General features: G+C 35.9%; 1 long non-coding RNA gene across 1 annotated transcript in view; it reads left to right on the top strand.

Annotated features, from left to right (window-relative positions):
• Positions 1-13,267, top strand: part of LOC106887374 — a 28,960-nt gene extending 15,693 nt beyond the window's left edge. The window contains exons 4-5 of the long non-coding RNA XR_001411869.1: positions 12,927-13,010; positions 13,196-13,267. This is a non-coding gene — a long non-coding RNA (uncharacterized LOC106887374). The remainder of the gene's footprint in view (positions 1-12,926; positions 13,011-13,195) is intronic.
• The last annotated feature ends 651 nt before the right edge of the window (positions 13,268-13,918 follow it).

The raw sequence follows: 13,918 nt of genomic DNA, 5'->3' as shown, positions 1-13,918 counted from the left end.
TGTTAACACATGCTGGGATTTGTGCACTTGAGCTCTGAAAGGAGGGAAAAATCAATTAGCAAGAGAATGTGTATCTTTTTTTGTCACTTTCACATATAAACGTTTAGAGAGAACATGAAGTCTGACATTGAAGTATACTGCAAAGGCAGAAATTGTAGATTCTGTAAGATATGTCTAGAAGGACAGAAAACTCTACTGAGTGATTTACTGGCTGTCTGCCATACTCTGAATAACTACCTGTCAATGCCACATGTGACATCTTTCAGATAGCATATTCTTTCAAGCAAGTCCATAAAGGTGGCAGATATCAAGAGAGAGTGTAAAAGAGTGCTTGTGTTAATGCTTGAGAGCATTTATATTAACAGTTTAAAAAATAGAATTGCTTAGGCATTGCTTCTGTCGGTAACAATACAAAATGATCACAGTCACCCATTCCCCTGTAACCAGCTGTGATTTGTATTTTGAATCCAGGAAATCCACATATTTGTGTCTCTTGCTGTTTGAAAGACTTTCAGTTTCCTACCATGCAAACTGAATTCTGGAGTTGCAAAAGTCCCTTCCCATGAAATGGTTTCTAATTCTAATTCTCTATTTCTATCTGTGGTCATGGTTATGCTTTCAATCCCTTTCATCGTAGACCTACAAGCTATAAAATTAATTTATGGTCTTTGAAGGAAGGGGAGCAGCAATAGTTCAAAAGAATTAGGTGCTGTCTGAGGCATAACAATATACCTACAGTTCCTTTCTCCATCATAATCCCTCCTCAAGGATCATCACTGCTACGCTATTGTTAAATAGCAACTTATGATGAATATGCTCAACCTAAAAGATGAATGAGAATTTTTTCTCTCTATAAGCTATATGTCCTTTTTACATAATAGGTGTATCTTCGTTACAGTCCCTATAAGTTACCAAAATTTAAGTGAGAAACCTAACCATGGATTTGTGCAGGAGAAATCAGTGTACTGTCAGTCATCACTGTACTTTTAATATGCCTATCATATTAGGCAATAGTGGAAATTTATAGGTATTTATATAAATCAAAACAATCAGAAGCATGTCTCCTGTCCATGCTGTGTAATGCAGCTCACTCCTGACTCCGGCCACTGGATCCTCCATGACAAGTTTCTAGCTTGAATTAGAGCAGATAAGATGCCACACTGTTGTTAAAGTGCAGACCTAAAGCTTTTTTCAGCTAACGCTGCTAAATCAGCTGGTAGCTGTACATTTAAGGTGGCTGTAGCTTCTAAATTGTCTTCTGTGAACAGTAATACAAGACAAGTAAAATCCACTACAGAAGCAATTTTTGGCAATCCATATCTAGAAAAGAAATCTGCTGATGTCCAGAGCAGACAAGATTGAAAGTCTGCCATAGGTACCTGTGGTTCCTGGAGTCTCGGGGACTTTGAAACATACCCGAAATGCAGATCTCTTACAATATCGTCTCATCTAAATTATACATTGCGTTCATTCCAAAGACTGTCTGTGCTTCTCACATCTTTAATGAAACAGCAAACTTTTTGTTTATATCCACAAAATAAGCTCAGACTGTTTTCCTTCTCATTCGTTACTGACTAGGTACTTTGGATATTCCTTTGCTTCTTCTAAATGTAAGTAAAAAATGTCTATTTTCCCTTCCCGATGAAGGAAAGCATTTTTTTATGCTCCCAATGCACTTGTAACTCCCCAGAGATCAAGAGGATTTGATAAACAGGGCCATCTGCCTTCAGACTTGCTGGTTATATTGTCAGAGAACACAGTATCAGGTTCTTGGCACCACGTATTCCATCTATTTATTTCCATTGTCAGCACTCGAACTTTGTCTGCAGAACAGCTTAGGTGATCTATGTGAAAACAGACTCCGATAACATAAAAGAATAACCAAAAAAAAAGGTGGTGGATTAAGAAGAATCAATCCCTGATAGTGCAGCAGTATGTGTTAATTAGGCTATTATTACAATAAGCTTGTCTAGCTCATGTAGTATTAAAGAATAAATAAATAAACTGTGTCTGCAAAAGCGAGAAGAAGGACTTTGACTTAGGAAAACTCCCTGATTTTCTGGGTTGGCCCAGACTAGAGAAAAGCTGAAGAGCGTAATAAAGATGAGTTTCAGCGCTGTTAATACGTATCCCCTGTGCTGGGATGAGAACATGTGAGTTTAATCCAGGAACAGGGTATGGAAATCACTGACCACCAGCACAGCTACCCAGATTCCCTTAGGAGCACGAGTTCAGCTCTTTGGTTCTACTCTGCCGCTAAATGAGCCAAGTCTTAGCTACATCATCTTTTCATCTGCTCTCCAGAAATTTCGTTTATGGCTAGAAGTCAGCGGTATTTTCGCTACGCAGTTTACTGTAAAAATATTTGGAGATTAAATCATGTAGTATTCCTTAAAACCATTAGAAGGCAGTTCTGGGAATCAAAGAGATGGGAACAGCAACAATGTAATTGATATAGATGGAAAGTGTGCAACAGTCTGCACATCTTAAAGCTAACTCTTGTTCCTGTCACTCCAATATTAGATTTGTGTTTATTCCTTAGCTCTTGAGACGGACAAAAACGACCAAGTAGTATTTTTTAATAACAAATTTTGTACTGCTAATTCAAAATACCTTGATGATAAAAACCTGAGGCAAAATTTTTCATTCTGTTCTCGGTAAAAATTAGAGTTAAAAGTATAGATGTACATGGGAGTTAGTTGAAATAAAAATGAAATGAGTTATGACCTGGAAAATAAGTGAAGGTCATTGAAGAGATGAAATGCACTACTGAAAATACAGAGATTATTAGCCATACTGTTTATTTAAACAATACATTAATTACTGAGTCATTAATTGAAGTTATTTTCCCTTATCATTAGGGGAGAGCCATATTCGGGAACAACTTCATTTAACAATATTCTGTTTGAAATGGTGTTACTTTACTACTGGCCTAAATTGTATCCTCTGGCTGAGACACCACAAGTTCTACCAAGAGGGAGGGCCATGCTACATAGTCCAGCTATGTCCTGTTTCCAAAGTTTGATTGCATATAAATAAGCAATGCTCCTGAACTTTTCCGTAATGAGTGTAATGTCTCTCCTGAATCTGTGGTCTTTTTTACACATTGTACAGAAAATCTAAACAAAAGGAGGACGTAAAAAAAGAAAAAAAATAGAAAAATTCACATTAATAGAGCATTATGTAAACAGTTATTGTAAACAGATTGGGAAAATAAGTTCAGTATCAACTCTTGGAAAAACTGTTACTGATTTATAGATGTAGCAAAGAATTGCAATAATGAAAATAAGATCAACTAATAAACATAAATCAATTTCTTCCTTTTCTTTATCTAAAATATTCTGTTGTAATCATGATTTGAGGTATCTGGCTATATTTATAATGTGTTCCACTTTGTTATGAAGTTCTTCCAAATACCAGTTAACTGCAACTTTATTTGGTTTTTAATTTATTTTTCCTGGGAAGTAATGTGTCCTGCGTGTTCCTCGCTTAAGAAGCTGTCCATATAACTTGCAGCTGTGGCTTCACAGATAAGATTCAGTGATTGCTCTTTAAAAAGCAGAAGTCTTATCCTATGAAACTGTCCTAGAGTTAGCTACAACAGCCTATATTTCAACGCATTAAAAAAAAGTGTTTTCAAAACAGTTACATACTTGTAGCTTTCATTTATTTCTAAAGCAGCTGCAGGTGCCCTGAATTGACAGTAATTGTATTTATGGTCAAATATGATTAGAAATATAAAGAGAAAAATTGAAAAGTCTGAAAACTAGCGTGGTGGGTTGACCTTGGCTGGATGCCAGCTGCCCACCAAGCCACTCTATTGCTCCTCTTCCTCAAATGGACAGGGGAATAGAAAAACATGATGAAATGCTCATGGGTTGAGATAGACAGGGAAAGATCACTCACCAATTACTGCTACAGGCAAAACAGACTTGACCTGGGGAAGTTAATTTATTACTGATCAAATCAGAGTAATAAGAAATAAAACCAAATCCTAAAACACCTTTTCCCCATCCCTCCCTTCTTCCCAGGATCAAGTTCATTTCTGATTTCTCTACGTCTTACCTACCAGTGGCACAGCGCAATGGGGAATGGGACTTGCAGTCAGTTCATCACTCATGTCTGCTGTTCCTTCCTGCTGGCAGTCTTCCACTGCTCCAGTGTGAGCTACCTCCCATAGAAGACAGTACTCCATGAACTGCTCCAACGTGGTCCTTTCCACAGGGGTGCAGTTCTTCAGCAACAGATGGCTCCAGTGTGGGTCCCCCACGGGGTCACAAGTCCTGCCATCAAACCTGCTCCAGCATGGGTTGCTCTCTCCACAGGGTCATGGGTCCTGCCTGTTGGCTGCCAGGGCACACTGTTGACTCATATTCAACTTGCCTGAAGAATGAAAAATTATAATTTTTATATATATATAAAAATAGAATTTTATGTATAGAAATTTAAAACTATAAATAAAATTGTGCATAAGAAACCTGAAGAACTGTAAAGCTAAACGAATTTTGATTTATACTGCAAAAAGCTTTAATCTTTGCTTTACTGATTGCTGAGAATCTGACTGGCTCTTTTATACTGAAATATTGTGATATACAACTGTGATCCTAAGTGACTACCTTAGCTTGAAATTTGAAGTGGTTATCTTCAAGAACAATTCTCCAGATGTCATTTTCATACAATCTGCAGAGCACGTTAGAGCAAAAAAATATATTTTTTTAAATTTAGCAAAATGCTGTGTGAATTAAAGTAAACACTACAAAACTGGAGCTGTCAGCTAAACTAGAGTAATACATACACATGCTTGTATGTATATATTAAGTTAATAAGAAAAAAACCCAACTAATCTGTGTGAGTGGTCGTCTATGTCTTTGTTGTGTTTTTCCCTAGAGGAAGGGGAACAAATTTAAAATTCACATTTTTCTTTTGCAATGCTGCACTTGATTATTCAAGCTTCATTTGTGAGATAGGTAGTTTTTTTCTCAACTAGGGTTTAACTAGGTTTAAATTTCTCTTGGATCTTCACCCTTACATACATCACAATAAAGTACAACTCAATTCCAAAGCCTCCATTTAGAAGAAAATCCAATAGAAAATTGATGTACTGATATAACGCAAATGTTACAAAACTAATTCAGAACTCTTACATTTCCATTAAGCTAGACGCTTGAATGTTTATTTCCTATCTTTTTTCCAAATTCATATATGAAAGATAGATGAAATTTTTTTGTTGCTTATGTATCAAAGATTAACAGCCCACAAAATATCATTAGCAGTTCCTGCAGTATGACAACAAGAGCATCTCAAACTGTCACATCCAAATAGACAATTCAATGGGATGTATTCTTTCTGCACATGTGCATTGAGGGCACTGACACTCTGAATATGGATAAACACAGAAGGTGATGATGGAGAATCAGTGCTGCATCTGACAGTTAGACCTGTATCAGAAACAGCATTTTGAACTGCCTTTATAATGCACTGATATGGGGAAAAGACCTAATTAATACACGGCAATGAACACTAATGGCAAAACTATCTGACCAACGGATTACATATACACTAAAAATATGATATTTAAAAGTAATTCTTTTGCAAGCTGAAAATAAAATGCAATATCTTAAAAATAGTTGTGTTGTAAATACTCCCTCTCTCTTTAAAAGACAAAATTTGTATTCTGACTACAGTTACTTCTATTTGATCTGACTATTCTTTACCACAATAAGCTCAACCATCTAAACCTAAGAGTTTTGAATTGAAAGAATGGATTTTTGTTCCATTTAAAAACTTAATTTAATACTGAAAATTTTCAAGGTATTTGAGAAAATGTCAATTTAGCAGATTTGTCAAAATTTAACCATTCATAGCAACAATTAGTTTCAGTGAATTAGCATCATTGCAGAGGAAGCAAGTTGTTTGAAAATTTCCACCCAACATTTTTTCAGAGCACAATGACTAGGCTGTATTTGCTATTGTGTGCAGTTAGGGCTAAGTACAATAAGAACTAATCTGTAATACTCTAGCTTAATGTCACCTAAAAAAAAGATAATACTACAAATAACTTGTAAAAAGCCTTCACTATCAAGAAAAACTAGTGGTTGTTCTTTGAGTAACAAAAAAGAAAAAAAGCATAGAGAACATCACTAACTTTACAGATACCTGTCCAAAATTATTATTGCAGTCAATTTGTTTATCCTTGCTACTTATAGCAGTATACACAATATAAAAAGCACTACTAAAGTCAGCCAAGTAACTATGTGTTTCTTTGCACCATATGGAGCAGACTGTGATTTTTTTTTTCTCCCTTCCCCCAAATTAGATACAGGGAAGAGGGAAGCAGGGAAGAATGAAAATAAACTGTAAAGTTGTCCTTAAATAATTTAATGAAAAAGTTCTTTGAGGACCAAATGTCTTGGCTTATTTTTACAGCTTCCAATTATGGCAAGATGGAAAAAGAATTTTCATCCTCCCAAACTGGTGAAATTGCTGGCATAGGGTACAATACATACAGAAACAGTATGTGCATCCTCAAATCCTATCCATTTCCAGTTGTTCTTACTAAATGTCTCAAAAAATCCCCAAAGTAAGATCCAGTAGAATAAATAGGTGAGAAGAAGAAAATTTGGGAAGGTTGTGGGGGAGACCGTTTCATTTCCAGTGAAACTTATGCAAATAAAACTGATGTCCCTAATTTTGAAAACACTGATACGGATTTAGAATTAATCATCCTGCCCTCATCATAAGGAGCTTCACCAGCTGAGCAGATGCCAGCTCAGCAGAGCACTTTGACTTATTCCATCAAGAGTGGGTGTGTGTCTACACTGGCACTCAATTCATGTCTTTGTCTTGAGACCCTTCAGTTCTTACATAAGTACTAAATTTCCATCCATTTCAATTGAGGTTAACTGCATACCTCAGTGCTTTGAGGAATCAGCAGTCATAAGAAGCTTTTTTTTCCCTTAGTATGATTTTTTTAATGAATAGCTTCAGTAATTTTATGTCCATAAATTTGGAGGTGTGCAAAACCAGTGATGTTTAAAAAGCTTTTAAAAATATTCTGAAGTACCATTTATAATTGGAACTCAATGGGAGATGAAATTAATCTAAGTACTTTGAATTGTAAGTGTAATGTGCATTATATAGAAGTTTTAGCTGCTCAGCTACTGTCTGTGATGTAATTCCTTCCATGAAATTTTGCTTCTTGATCTCTACAACCTAATCTCATAGGTTTGTTTCAAATACAGTGTTCATAAGGGTTACAGCTATCTGAAATATTAAATCCCTCATTTATAAATGCTGGAAGAGCAACATAATAATTATATAACACTTCAAGGCATCCATTTTTTAGCTTTACTACAGTGAATAAAACAAATCACAAATGGCCACAACTCCATACCTGCAGAAACAGTGAAACAGGGCTGTGAAGTGACCATCAAATAAACAGGCAGCTCTAACCAAAGAGATTAGAGACAGTGCAGGTGCATATAATCATAGTGATGTAACTGTGTAACATATACTTGCCAACAATTACAGTTTTAGAGCTGAACAAGCATTTGATAGGCCCTTGATGCAATTTGATAGGCCCTTTTCTCAATTACTTTGAGCAGCTCAAGACTCAATAAGAATCTTTTAAAAAACATGGCGGTCAGTGTATCTGTGTATGTATGGGATTGTGTTTTCCAACTGTATATTTAAAATGCTAAAGGAACTTAAGAAATGATTTAGTGAAATTATAAAGCACATATTGGAATAATTTGTAAGTTTTTTGGAGTGTTCTTTTAAATTCAGACAGTTCACAGTTCATTCAAAAGAAAACTTCATGGCGGTGTCTGCTCTGGAAGAGCCACGTGGTGGTGAATATGGTAACAAGCAGAGTAGGTGGTAACTACACAAGTCTGTTTTGCTGCTGCTAAAAAAAATACATGGGGATCCATGCCCTAAAAAATGCCATAAACAGTTGAGCTTTCTCTTTACATATTCATGAGTATGTGAAACAGGGTGGCACACTGCAGAGATATTTGTTCCACCTCAAATATCTGTTGCTTTGAAATACACAGCACAAAACATTATTGTTCATTCCATTTTCTATGGAGGCAATAGAAGTCAAGTATTCTGCTTTCATACTATTTCTGTAAGGGACAGCATCTAAATATTTTAGCTGAGTGTCTAATAAATATTTCTTAAGTAATATGATATGAATGTACATTCTTTCTTACAAATATGCAAAGAATCATTAATACCTTCTTCCCATGCTACAACAATGTGAACTATTTAAAACAATTCTTGTTCCATTTGATAAAAAAAGTAATACCTTGAGAATTTTAGTGAACTAAAAACTCTCCTACTTTACTTCCCAAAATTCAGCTCAGATCAGTGTTTTCATGCTGCATTTCCAGTTCAGGTTTTTAATTTTTTTCTGTCATTTATTTTTCATTTTTTTACCTGACATTAAGCTTAACGTCTAAAACTAACAAATTTACCTAAATAGAGGTACTTTGACAATATCATAATATTATCTGGAAAACAATGAATTGTTTTTTTTTTTTTCCCCCTTTTTTTTTTTTTAAATAAAGCTAGAAAATTCCAGGTCAGCTTTCTACACCCTCAGGAATCAGCAGAAAGAGCCCAGATATTTTTACCCTAAGTAAAAACAGCTGAATTATCTCATTAAGATAAATCAATTATTGATTGTGTGTTCTTCTAAGTAAGCATTTTAGTAGAAAGGAGGCACTACTTTCTGCTCATATTAGCAAATCTAGGGAAGCTTCAAATAGGAATGCATCTTATCGGCATTGACTAGTTATACAGAAGCAAAAACTACATGTACCTCTCTATATAGTAGATTTGTGACCTCTAATCTGTATTTTTTTACCTTGATACAGAAGCACATATCTCTTTGCAGTTAAGAAGCAGTTTAGGGTTGCAATTTAACATACACTTTATGTCAGGAAAGAGGGTGCTGGCACAAAAGGAAGTAATTGAGTCTCCCTCCTACCTTCACATAAGTTTCAGCCATTTATCTGGAGCCTTTAACTATAGTTCTATGGTCAAACAGTGAAATCATATTGATCTAGATAAATCCAGAAATATACACACATATATGTATAATCACTCTCTGTATGTATAGATTTATAAACATACATATATTTAAAAGTCTGCTTTAATCCAAATCACCCCACAGCTTGCTTTCTTGCCCAGACAGCACAATGCCCTTTACAGCACAGAAGAGGAAACGAGCAGCAAGAACCTCAAAGGAGGACAGTGAAAGTATTAACTTTAGTCATTTTTATTTGTAGGTTAAACTATAGGAAACACAGTTGAAAAGGACTGTAAAATATGAATTATCAGGCAGCAACTTCTACTCTGACAGTCTAAGGGCTGACGATATTAACAAATGCAAAAGAAAAAAAAGACTTCAAATGTTCCCAATAAATTCTAAACTTACATTTATCATAATATACTTAGAATTTAATTTAAACTGACACTAAGAAAAGTGAGTGGATTGAATTTATTGTTCACAGGCAGAGGTACCTATAAGACTTTCAGACTGGTAGATTTTATAGAATCATAGAATCATTCAGGTTGGAAAAGACCCTTGGGGTCATCAAATCCAACCATCAACACCACTCTACAAAGTTCTCCTCTACGCCATATCCCCCAACACCATGTCTAGACGACTCCTTTTACCTCACTTCTACATAGAGACTGAAAATAAGAGGAAAAAAAAAAAAAGCTTTCCTACTTCTTTTCAACTGTGGATGACCTAGTAATCTATTTTAATTAACTGGATAAATTGAAATCAAGAAAATATTCTCTTTGCATATGCAGCAGAGGCTACTGTTTCGCAAAGCTACTGTAGCATTTATAGCGAATTTGCTTAGTTAGTGACTTTCACTGAGGGGTTTGTTTGCCATCAAAAATTTCAGAAATACATGCTGAAAAAGAAAAGATAATTGATTTTGATCCATTTTAGTCAGAACTATAGTTGGTTAATGACTTCTTTCTAGACCCTTATAATACAAATTATCACAGCATCATAAACAAAAGAGGTTTCTCTTTGTGGTCTGATTATAAAGATAAGGCCAAAACAATGTATTTGTTTTGTGTACCTTCTGAGATGTGAAAATTACTCTGATTTGCATTTTAGAGCTTCTTAGAATCCACATGTCATTTTTAGTGCCGCTTATTTGTTCCTGAGAAACTCAATAAGACCTGCATTTGCTTACATCAGTTTTACATTCAGTGCACTGTCTCCAGACTGCCCTGATTTCAGAATACCATCTAGGCATGTGCTTAACTGTTAGTAAGAGTTAGACAGACCTAGAGTTTCATTTAAATATAATGACTCATTGACATTCAAAAATCAGCTAAAAAAAAAATAAAAACACCTGAAAAATCATCATTTCCATTTGTTTAGTTTCTGACTTCTGCAGGACTGCCTACCTGCAGGCTTTGGGAACTTTGCAGGTTTGGAAACCTGCAAAAAAAAATAGTTGGGAGCAGGGACCCTTCTGTGTCACAGAGCGTGCCGGTGCCCTGGTTTGTACCATTGCAATACAAATAATAAAACAAAGGGGAGAGGCATGTCTGGGAAACACAAATACTGTATCATTCAGATTCCTTTTGTTTTGCGTTATGTTTACTTATTTGATAGTCTTGTTTGTCCTTGATATGTTAAAGAAAAATAGTGTCAGCTTTTCCCTGTGCTGCTGCCGTTAATGAATATTTCCTCAAGAAGAAACTCCAGGGACATGACAGCTTTGTCTGATTTCTTTCCCTGCAGGTCCACAGAGAGAGCTGGCTTTGGAAACACATCTTAGAGATGATTAAAAGCCATTTTGACTCTCTCCAGGAAGTAAATGAGAAAAAGCTGTTGACTCCTGGAAAAAAAGCATGAAGTACTAACTGGTACCTTACTGGAGGTACCAGTAAGGAAGGTCAGCCCTGACAGGAAGAACATGCTCATTAGCAGGCATTTTAAAAGAGAAATTTAAAAAAAAAAAATATCAATTAGATGAATGAGTTAAAATCCCTGGATTTCAGTCATCTCAACAGTCAGCTTCAAAGATGGAGACTCACATGATGTTCCAGTGAAACAGCTGTGAAAAGTAGTGGGTGTACAAAATCAATACAAAACAACAATGCGCTCTGCTGTGGAGAATTCGGGGCAACCATGTGGGCACACACAGGTGCCATTCAGCGAGCAGAAGGTTGTTCCAGACACGACATCACTTATTGATACCCTCTGCAACAAGGCAAAAAGTTTTCAACCCATTTTCTATCATCTTCTGCACCCTGGGCATACCTAATAATTTGAGACATACCTGCCTGGAGGTGGTAGGACTGGCTACTTCAGATGAGACTGAAGGACTCATCATGTACATTTGTACTGGGGTCAACCTGACAAGGGGCCAGCAGTAGCTGCCCGTGAGGTATGACAGCAAATATAGGGCGTTTCTTGTCTCTTCCTTACTTGGGCATAAAGGATCATACCTTAACAACAGAATGTGACCAGAAGAGGAACTGATGCCCCCAATTCAAACAAGTATGACAGGCGGTTTGTGCACTGTGAAGGTTGGAGCTGACAGACCTGCTGGTACCCGGGAGCTTCTGAGCTCCCGAGGACTGGGGCGTGCTGAGTGAGGGCTGAGCGGACACAAGCAGCTCCTCTCAACTGCACAGCTACCGACCGACTCAGGCAAAGCAAATGAAATTAAAGAAATCAATGAAATTTTTCCACATTATCTCGTGTATTTTGCAGAGGTGTTCAAAAAGAAGTAAAGCGCAACAATATGATTTTAAGGATTGTTCTAAGGATCCTTCTTCTAAGGATTGTTCGCTTCCTTTGTTCTTCAAAAGTTTTGCAGAGGACTCCAAAATGCATTGTGAATGAGAGATTATAAAAAATAAAACATACTGCACCAATTGTTTTTCTCCTCTAGCAATTATATATGCTAGTACAAAAAACTGTGACTGAAAATGGTATTTAAAATTAGAATGTAATTTCTAATATATTGTCTCAAATCAGAACACCAAAGGAAAACACTGAAGAAAGGCAGTCACCTGTTATCTAAAAAAAAAAAAGCAAAAAAACAAGAACATCTTAGTCTTCAAAGAGCACAGCACGATACATTTTAAAATAAGATAGAAAATGGGAGTACATCTACAACACAACCAGTTCTGTCATTAGAGACAAATTAATAATTTTCTTCACTAATCTGTCTATATGAAGCATAACTGTTTTCTATTAGAGCATGATGGCACTTATTAACAGAAATCCTCCTACTTAAAATAGTCACTGGAAGGAAATTTCAAATAAAGTTTTTTGAAGAAGTTTACTTACCATTGCTCAGCCTCGGTAATGTAATTGTGCTGGTTTGTAGACCATAACAGTATTCCATTTCTAGTGTCACGAAAATACAGTCTGGCACTGTGTCAACAAGACCCAGCTTCACCATGCACAACTTGATGGCATGTGGTACCTTCTTTAACTTATCCAATGTCCAGCTTCCCCCAGGAACAGCTGTTATATGTATATATACACATACACACACACCCTCCCTTCTTTAGTACTAGCAGATACTTAGCTTAAGCCTGACCCTGAAACTAAGCAATGCAGCATTTTCAAGGCTTCAGCCTTTTCATTTAACAGTTATCCCACTATATACCTTATTCTTGGTTGCTGTAAGGAATGCTGGATACAGATGAGAACACAATGGCAAAATTTTTTGCTTGGCAAAGTTAATATCCTTATATTAGTTATATCCTTAATATCCTAATATCCATCACTGACTGAGAACAAATTGTTTAATTATAATCCAAATTACTTCGGCATTAAATTGATAATAGATAAGCAACACAGTGAAAAGTGACTGTACAAGTATATAGTTTTCCCTTCAAACTTGCGATTTTATTTTATTACTTTTTAGCTCTGTCCCATGGAAGGCAATGAAGAGAAACCACCAGGGCTGAGAACAGAATGCAGGCTAAACAAAACTGATTAATAATGGGAGGTAAGATGTGACTCACATTTCAGAGTGCCTAATAAGTGCTTATTAAAAAGCGGCTATTACAGCTAACACTTATTTTAGAAGGTTTCTTCTTCACCAGTGCTTACAACCAAAATTAAGGTATGGTGCTAAATAATGGTTAAGGATTGAAATGGAGCTTATTTTATTTTATGGTTAAATTAATTTAGGTATCCGGCGCCCTAAAGGGCAGAAACAATGTACAGTGACCCAAACAGCTGCCACCAGAAGCGATATTTTGTGGTAAGACACACCAGACTTATATCCATCCCGAGCAACGGGTTAAGAAATCCCTTGTTACAAAGACAGTGGAAACTTTGGTTTGAAGGCTTGCAATACATGTTACCATTGTTCTGCTAAGACAACATGTACATTATGGCTGGCAAAGAATAATGAGTAAACAACTGGAAAAAATAACATTTTTCCCTCAGTTTATATTTCCCTAATCATATGTAAAGAAAAATAAGGTACCCTTCAGTGACACATATAAGCAAAAAAACTTCTTCAAATCCATCCTTTAGCAGAAGTAGAATTACACGAGAATCCAAGCTTTCAAAGAAAGGAAGAGGACAGAAAGACAAAAAAAAAAAAACAAACCCAAACCAACACAACCAAAAACCCCCACATTTTCTAATATGAATGGGTAATGAAACAAATAGCCAAACTAAAAAAAATAAATTTCCTGAGCCTTCAAAAAACTTTATACCATAGCTATATTTCACTTCTCTAAAAAGTTAATGTTATCTACACAACAACTCTTCATTCTGAAATATAAATGACTTTAAAAAAAATTCCATCATTTTTGCTACAGTATCGTTCTTTTCCTACAATGAAATGCTGCAGAATCTGAAAGCCATTCCCAGAGAGTCTTGACCTTAACTGAAACCTTCAGA

This window comes from Calidris pugnax, unplaced genomic scaffold (genome assembly GCF_001431845.1).
Source record: "Calidris pugnax isolate Ruff unplaced genomic scaffold, ASM143184v1 scaffold8, whole genome shotgun sequence".
NCBI lineage: Eukaryota > Metazoa > Chordata > Aves > Charadriiformes > Scolopacidae > Calidris > Calidris pugnax.
Note: the sequence above shows the minus strand (reverse complement) of the source record. Positions and strands in the feature narration are given on the sequence as shown.